The following is an 8,266-nucleotide window of genomic DNA, read 5'->3' as shown; positions in this document are numbered from 1 at the left end:
ATGAATGTCCCTGTCCTGTCCCCCCACCTCCAAACTCATCACACCATTCAACTCTTAGATCTCCTGGTGGGCATCCTTTTGGTTTCTGCCCAAGCTAGGTGAAACATCCTTCCTTTGGTTTTCCACCCCTGCCCACATTTCTGCAAAGCTCCCTGTTCCTCCCCTTCCCCACACCAATTTTTATGTTGCAAAGTAAACCCACTTCGATGAAGCTACAGAGTTAGGATAAATGCTGTTTTGTTTCTCTGAAGTTGAACCATCAGTTCTTCCTTGCTACAACATTTCTATGCACCTGCATTGGAATGAGGGATGGAAGGAAGAACCTGTTCCTTTCCTTTAATCCTTATAGCCTCAAAACAATAAAGATATAATAAAAGGGGGGGGGGGCTTGCATTAGTGTCAGAGAACCTGGGAAGGCAGTGTGAAGGCACAGGGAGACCTGCCCACACAGACACCAGACAATGAGGCTTGCCTTCCCTGCACTGATGGGGAGAGGAATGACCAGTCAAGGTCTGTGGTGGCCATAGTCCAGATAGAGCACCAACCTGCCCCCATTACCAACCCACTGCTGTCCAGACTGGAATTTCTTAAGTTGGCTTCAGGAACATCCAGAAGAACAAAGCACCATGTATGACGTGGTGTATGGCTGTTGAGGAAACAAGGGTGATTGGCAAGAATAGAAAGAGATGGAAAACTAGAGTGAACAGTGTGGGTGTACATTAGTTTCCACAATGTTTCTTTTTCTTTTTCTTATTCCAGGCTTTTAATTTATTTGGCTTACTACTTATTTCTTCTCTGAGCTCTGCATAATGCTGCTTGCACCCAAAGGAAATAAGTATGGTAAGTGACATGTATGTATGTATGTATGTATGTATGTGTATGTGCGTTTTAGCCTAGCCTAGCATGTAGCATGAATCCATTTGTTCTGTAGTAAAAGGCAGCATAAACAAAGGAATCTTCAATAAACAACAGGACACACGGCTTTCTGAATCCCACCTCGGCAGACAATCCCTGAGAGAATGAATGGGTTTTCAAATCATGCCAAGGCAGAACTTGCTTAACTGTGGCTTTTTCAGTAAGGCACAATTGGCTGGGTTGGCATAACACATTAAGCCATAAAAACCAGATTTTACAAAACACAGTAGCTAGGTTCAAACAACACACTAAACCAAGCCAAAGAAACTGTTTTATGGCATAGTGCAATGTTTGAACTCAGGCACGGTGTATTTGGATTACATAAAGAACCCACACAGAGAAAATACTGGGATTAAGGACCTTACTCAGCTTTCAGTCACTTCACAGGTTTCAATAAACGAAAGTGGGCGGCAGTCTTAGACACTCCTGGCTCTAGGTGCTGCCATCCCCCACCCAAGGCACTGGCTACCCTAAGAATTGGAAGCCAGGAAAGCATCAGCATCAGGAGGAGAAGGTACGGAGGGCAAGTGATGTCATGCTTGTCATGGCATCATCCTGCAAATGACATGCATTGCATAACTTGGGTCATTATGACTGGTGCAACTTACCTAATTTGTGTCATTTGCATAACAATATCATGAAATGTGTGACATCTTCATGGTTTGGATGACCTACCTAGGCAGAACTGCTTCCAATCTTCATTAGAAAACAGTTAAATGCTTCCCTTGGGACACTGTTTCCATGGGAGCATATCTGCTCGCCAAGCAGCTTCAGTAGTGGCTGGGATCACACAGCACATTATGCACATTGGTTCTTTGAGTGAATGCCATGTGTGAACACAGCTACTGTAGTTTGTAAACTATTATTGATAGCTTAGCATGCAGTGAGAAACAAGGCATTATGGCTTGCTCAACAAACCCTGGTTAAAAGAAAGGGTTCAGGGATATGTGTGAACCCAGGTGCTGACTGCACTATGCCTTCATGCGGAGAGCATTCAGAGACACGTTTTACTTCCCCGGAAATCTGTACAACATACCGACTCTCCTTCTGGCCGTCTGTTGTGATGGATTTTACTGGTAGAGACAGTGATTTGTTGAGTCTTGCTGATCAGAAGTTGGTTTAATATCCTTGGCAGTGGCTTTGCCCATGCATTTGACCTCCCCGCATTATTACTCTAATAGCTCCTGTTTCATTCAGAAGTACATTTCTACTGTCATACATACCATAAAAGCTTTCATTCAGCTTATGCTACTCAAGAGAATGCTTGTGAACAGGAATGGGCACCACACTTGACTTTACAGTAATTACTCAGAAAAGCCACTCCTCAATTCTCTGCAAACAAATATAATTCAACAGGGAGCAGTTCTCTGAACCACCCCTAATGAAAGCTGGGAAGGAGGGCAGCATAAACCAGCTCTCCCCAGATACCTTGAGACTATGATTCCTACAAATCCCAGCCAGCATATTGAGGGAAGGAGGAGAACTGTAGTCTCATAGGGGTGTTTGCAAAGGAACCAATCCTCCGAGGCTCCGAAAGGAGCCTGGAAAGAATTTGAAGAGCAATCAGCGGTAACTAGTGTGATCGTGCAGGAACTATCTACGTTCTGGCAAATTATTCGAGCTGTGACCGAGGCTGAGTGGGGGTGAGAAAATGAGGTCCTGCACCCAAGTATCCTTGTAACCAGACATTTTGGACGGGCTCCAGGCAGGAGGATTAGCGCACAGAGAGACTGACTTAAAAGGCAAGAGGAAAGGAAGAAGTGTGCAGAAAGTGCCTGAATAATGAGTGCAGGGCTGGGAAGGGAGCAGGGTGTGTGAGTGTGTGTGTGTTTAGGAAGGAGGAGGAAGCTTGCCACATCCCAGGGCCTTCTGGGTGTAGCAGCAGCAGCCTGGTAGGGCGTGCAGGGAGGAACTGGAGGGTGCAACTTGGCATAATGCAGAGAGAGAAAAACAGAAGCTCACTCTCAGGAAGACCTGCTGGACAATAAAATGCCGGAGTCAAAGGAACCAAAACCACCCACAGGAAAAAGAGGGCGGAGGGGGGTGAGGGAGAGAAGGAGCCTTCCTGACTGAGGGCTGTTCACAGCTGTTGTAATGCTTTATAATACTGTAACGGCTTTGCAAGGCAAAGGAATCTTCAGCCACAGAATAAGAGGGAGGAACTGGAGAGTGAGCAAGAGGCTGGGCCCTCGCAAGTCACAATGCACCCCCCCGCCCTTCATTCAGTGTCCGGGACAGCCAAAGAGAAGGGAAACAGGCCCTGCTGCTGTGGGCTGGGGTAGGAGGAGGTGATTCAGCCTCAGTTTACCCCAGCAAACATCATGCTGGGCCATTCCCCCCTCTGGGTGTAGACGTTCTTTCCTCTGTGGTTCACCATGCTTCACCCCCCCCCACGCCTCCCCCCCCCCACCAGTGAGGCTAGAAGCAATAAGGGCCTTATCTCTGAAGAGCAGGCCCACGCTTGGCCTTGGTTAATCTGGCAGCTGCTTTGGGAAAGGATGCCCGGCAAGAGCGGGTTTTGGCTTTTTTTATTCTGGGCTTGGAATGCAAAGTGATTCTTATGTGCTCTATACAGCTTGCTTATCTTTTCTTGGAGTTTTATATTCCAGTGAGGACCTCATTTTCTACCTGGAAAAATGCAATGCTTTTTCCATTGAGGAAATGTATTCTCTTGATGACTATGTGGCCCATGATTGTTTGAGAACCACAGTAATAATATGATGAACATCATCTGCTGCTCCTAACGGTATAAAAATAAAACCTCAGAGATAGAAAAACAAGACGAAGAGGCAATGTACCCATAACATGCCTCTTGTTTTGATTTTCTATCTTACAGCACCTCTCTACTACATAAAACTGGAAAAAGCCTAATACCACCTACTTTTCATTTTTGTGGGGGACCATGTTGTTTTACATGTACCAGTTATCAACCTTGTGGAGATTTTGTTTCTTTTTGCTGAGGATGTAGCTTATAAGAGCTCCCTTAGTTTTTGTCTTGAAAGAATATCCATCTATCCAATTTATATTTGTGTGAACTTGGCTGATCCTCAAAAAACTAAGCAGAATCGGACCCAGTTATCTCTTGGATGGGGGACCACCAGGAAATCCTCAGGCTGTAAGCTAGGCTGGGAAGTGGAAAAATACTCTGGAAGAAGGCAGTAGTAAACTACTTCCATACTGCTGCCAAAAAAACCTAGATGGGCTTCTCCATTCAGTCACCAGGAACTGATTCAAGAAAGTTATTCCTTTTTTTATTTATACTCCTCTTTCCTTCACAGAACCCACGATGGCCCATCCAGGGGCTCACAGAGACTGGCCAGACCAGATAGTTTTAGTTTCATTCTGTGGCTGCCTACTGTTACTTCTATTATTATCACATTTATACTCCATCTTAGTTCTGAGAGGTGTATGGGGGGCCTTCTCTTCTTTTATCCCCACATCCCATCGGGTAGGTTGGTCTGGGGGCTCAGCACTGGCCCGGCTTCACCTGTGAGCTCCCGGGAAGGGTTGGGACTTGGTTGCCTTGCCACCCCCTCACACTGAATCTAGGGAGTTGAGTATACTAAGCGCTTTGTTACTTGAAATGCTTGTAGTTCTTCCTTTGGAAGCATATCAACACAGTGTGCAGCTTCTGTTTGGGGAATCTCAGATGGCCTGGAGAAGGGAAAACAAGGGCTGGGAGTGAATGGGCCAATTCTGCTTCAGGAACTTCAGTGAGTAGCGCCTGGTCCCTTTCCACTGGTCTTTGGGGGACTACTCTGAAGCCTAAAACCATCTGTACCATCTTTTCAGCAGTATCTTCCAAAGGATAGCTGATACTATTGAAGTCAGACTGACACTACTCTTCTCTTCCAGTGCTGACAACAGAGCCCTACGTTTCATACGGCAGCCTTTCTGTTTCTGACCTACTGTCCCTCACTGCTCAGACTTGTTTGCAGATGGGCCTGTGATCAAGGATGTTTTTCGGATCTGGTGCTGATACAACTCCAGGGGCAGCCTGAGATCATCTCCTCCCCCCAGGCTGAAAACGGTTTCTTTCTTTCTCTGCACCAGCAGCATCCCCCAATGGCCTATCAGCCGCTTCCTGCGATCTCCCTGCACAGCATGTGGTATCTGCTGTTTGGAAGTGAATCACCTTTTGTCACTCAGAGAGGCTGCAATTGCATAATCACCAAAGCCTCTTTAATGCTTCAGGCAGGAATTGCCAAATTAGTTCAGTCTCTCAAGGCCAGGAGAGATGGATTTGGAAATGTATTTGGTGACTCCTAGAAAGCCTTGCCTTTTCACCTCTCCAAGCCTTTTCAGCATTTGATGTCCCTGGAGAAAAAGATTTCAGAAATTTAAAGCCAAAGGGCCTTTGCTGAATTATTGGACTAGAAGGAGCATTTGGGAAGGGATGCTGAGCCCAGCCCCTAGATTTTCTTTCATATCTGAGGCAACTCAGTTTGGTTGATAGCAATAGCAGCATAATTACATCCTTTTCCCTCCATTTTTGGGAAGATCCTATCAGCTCTTTTAGCAGGAATGGAATTGTACTGGCACCTGGCGTGGCTGCCCTGTGTTCACCCAATGGGGTCATCGGCATCTGGTAAAAATCACACTAACAAAAAATGATAAAACATGCATTATGGCATCATGACACAAATCCTGACCTTTGTGCTTGCATCCTGATGTCAGATACAAGTACTTGAGTCACGTGATGTGTGCTGTGATGTAGCGCTGCATGTTGTATCACTTCCTCCCACCCTCAGAAACCTATGAACGGGGGTGGAAAAAAAACAGATTGAATCCTATCAAGCCAGAGTTGCTGTTTAGGCGGATGACTTCAGGTACCAAGGAGGTCCCATCTATAGTTCTTGATGGGGTTACACATCCCTTGAAGGAGCAGGTGCAAATCTAGGGGTTCTCCTGGTTTACAGCTCCTGCTACAACAGCTGGCACAGACCTTGGCCAGGAGAGCCTTCAAACAGTTTGGGCTGCTTTGCTGGTTGTGGCCTTTCCTGGACCAGGAAGTTCTGATACAGTGTCCCATGCCCTTGTCTTCTCCTGATTTGACTACTGTAATTTGCTTTACATGGAGTTGCCCTTAAGATGACCTGGAAACTACAGTTGACAGAAGACAGCTTCCTGCCTGAATGGTGGAGGCAGTTCAGCAGAGTAGGACCTATATTGTGGGAAATACACAGGTCACTGGTAGGATTCTTGGCCTTCTATGTGAAGCTTTTAATGGCTTGGGTCCTTGTTATATTCCAGCCCATCTGACCTGGGTAGAATCTGCCCTGACCAGGAGGTCACAGGGCAGGCCCCCAAAGAATGGCCTTCTCATTTGCAGCCCCCTCACTCTGGAAGAACTTGGCTCCTGAGGTTAGGATGGCCCCTGCCGTTAGCATTTAGGAAACGGTGCAGGGTGTTTGGAGAAGAGGTAAGCAGCAGTCTTAGGGGTGCCTGTTATTCTCAAGCAGTGTTGGTTATGTTTTTGTGTAATTTTAACTGTCAGGTTTGCGCATTCATAAGCCACCTAAAATCCACAGAGTGGGCTGCATACAAGTATTCGTATAAACAAGCAAACAAACTGCTGGGTTATGAGCCTTGGTGGTAACAAGTATGTCAAGTGCATCAGTGAGATGGGCCTCTTGAAGCACTCACAAATATGATGGAGCAGTCAGAGCACATTGATTGTCTGGAGCTTCTCTGTAAATGTTCCCTATAAGTCTGACAATGTGCAGTTCCCATCACGTGTGCTCTCTTGGTACATGTGCACAGACAGAAAACTTTTACTCACATAGTTATCCAGAAATACTGAAAAGATCCTCAGCTTTGCTCACCGATAGGATTTCTTTACAGAAGAGTAAATTCTATTTTATAGTCTCTTCATCAATGAATCTTACGTATGTTGTTATAAGGGCATCCTTAGGACTATCTAGTGCCTCGGTGAGGTTCCTCACTGTATCTACAATCTCCTGGGACAGAGTGCCAACAGGCAATGGGATATTTAAGAGTTAGTTAGAACTTGACTCCCCAGGCATAGCAGTGGCCATATTGATCCCTGCTGGAAGAACAAAGTAGGGGGGAGGTTTTAGATTGTGCAACTCTGTATGTAACTTGTTAAGCAGTCAAACAAGTTTTTGATGGAATCTGGCTATATTTGCCTGGCCTTGCTTTTTACTGCTTAATTCACCACGTTTTAATTTTTTAAAAAAATCAGGTCTTCTTAGATCATTTATGACTTGTTTCTTAATGGCGCTTCAATTTGTTGCATTTCATACACTCTGCAGAAAAAGGTCTGTGATAAATGATGGTTGCTTACATAAACTTACATAAACACTTGTGATGCCAAGAAATGAGTAACTTACATTTCCTTGTCTTTTCTGCACTTTGACTTGCATCTCCTGTGGCATGTTCAGCTTTGTTTTTCACACCTACAGGGCATTTTTCCCCATCCCCCAAGTCCTGCTGTGCTGCCTCTTGGTGTTCTTTGCTCATCCCTCCCAGGAACACCCCCTTGGAGTGTGGAAGGGGGTGTTCCTGGGAGGGATGAGCAAAGAACACCAAAAGTATATATTCCCTGTAGAGTCACCCAAGGCATGAAGATCATCCCAGCTGCCCAGCTAAAACAAGCAGGCACCTACAGTATACTGGACAGCAGAGATATAGGAAGAGATTGGTGTCTCCTTATTTATTCAATCTATATGCTGAATCTGCACTGAGGGAGGCTGAATCGGAAGAAAATGAGTGTAGTTTTAAAATTGGAGGAAGAAACATCAATAACGTGCATTATGCTGATGACACCACTCTGCTAGCTGAAAATGCAAATGATCTGCAAGCTCTAGTAATGAAAGTCAAGGAGCATAGTGGAAAAGTGGGATTAAGATATAATATAAAGAAGTGAAAATGAATGACAACGACAACCACCTTAAGAATTGAAAATGAAGATATTGGTGGATAGCTTCTACCTTTTAGGATTGACTATCAACAATAAAGGCACCAATAGTCCAGAAATACACCACAGACCAGCTCTTGGTACAGAAGCTATGAAGGCCCTGGAAAATACATACCTATACATACAAATATCAAGAATCATGCAGGGAGTAGTTTTCCTTGTGACACTCTATGGAAGTGAACGTTGGACTCTCAAGAAGTAGGAGTATGGACACATTTGAACTTTGGTGTTACAAAAGATTCTTGAGAATACCATGGTTGGCCAAGAAAACAAACGAATGAATCATAAAACCAATCAATTCAGAGTTCTCACTCGAGGCACAAATTGCCAGGCTCAAATTATATTTTGGACACATTATGCAAACAGCCAGATCCCTTGAGAAGTCCATAATGCTGGGGAAGGTAAAAGAAA

The sequence above is a fragment of the Candoia aspera genome, chromosome 2, assembly GCF_035149785.1.
Source record: "Candoia aspera isolate rCanAsp1 chromosome 2, rCanAsp1.hap2, whole genome shotgun sequence".
NCBI lineage: Eukaryota > Metazoa > Chordata > Lepidosauria > Squamata > Boidae > Candoia > Candoia aspera.
Note: the sequence above shows the minus strand (reverse complement) of the source record.